The sequence below is a fragment of the Cucurbita pepo genome, chromosome 10 (genome assembly GCF_057944985.1).
Source record: "Cucurbita pepo subsp. pepo isolate OVF chromosome 10, ASM5794498v1, whole genome shotgun sequence".
In the NCBI taxonomy this organism is placed as follows: Eukaryota; Viridiplantae; Streptophyta; class Magnoliopsida; order Cucurbitales; family Cucurbitaceae; genus Cucurbita; species Cucurbita pepo.
Window position 1 is genome coordinate 8,669,022 of NC_141807.1, and position 625 is coordinate 8,669,646.

General features: G+C 32.6%; 1 non-coding gene across 1 annotated transcript; it reads left to right on the forward strand.

Annotated features, from left to right (window-relative positions):
• Positions 1–219: 219 nt before the first annotated feature.
• On the forward strand, positions 220–292 carry TRNAF-GAA (transfer RNA phenylalanine (anticodon GAA)). Its single transcript has one exon. It is a non-coding gene; the product is annotated as a tRNA-Phe (tRNA).
• The last annotated feature ends 333 nt before the right edge of the window (positions 293–625 follow it).

Consider the following 625-nt stretch of genomic DNA (forward strand, 5'->3'; position numbering starts at 1 on the left):
AACTTAAAAACTTTCATTTTTAATGTTAGCGGGAATAGCTCAGTTTGGAGAGCGTTAGATTTAAGATTTGAAGGTCATGTGTTCGATCTCCACGTTCACCGCACCTGTTTCTTTTTGCATAACCTGACTATTCAATAAAAAATTAGTCATTATTTCTTTTTAAAATCTCAATGAATCAGCGAAAATACCTTTACTGATGAATTTTCATTTCCAATGATTGCGGGGATAGCTCAGTTGGGAGAGCGTCAGACTGAAGATCTGAAGGTCACGTGTTCGATCCACGTTCACCACACTTTGTTCAAGTTGTATAATTTGAATATTCTTTCTAAAATTAGTGATTATTTCTTTTTGAATTTTTAATTTTAATATTAGCATGCATAGCTCAAGGAGAGCGTCATATTGAAGATTTAAAGGTAACGTTTGATCCACGTTCACTACATTAGCGATTATTTCTTTTTGAATTTTTAATTTTAATATTAGCATGCATAGCTCAAGGAGAGCGTCATATTGAAGATTTAAAGGTAATGTTTGATCCAATCTAAAACATGTGATTATTTATTTTTTATGTTATCTAGGATGGCTTAGTTGGGAGAGCATCAGATTGATTATTGGAAGGTCTTGTGTT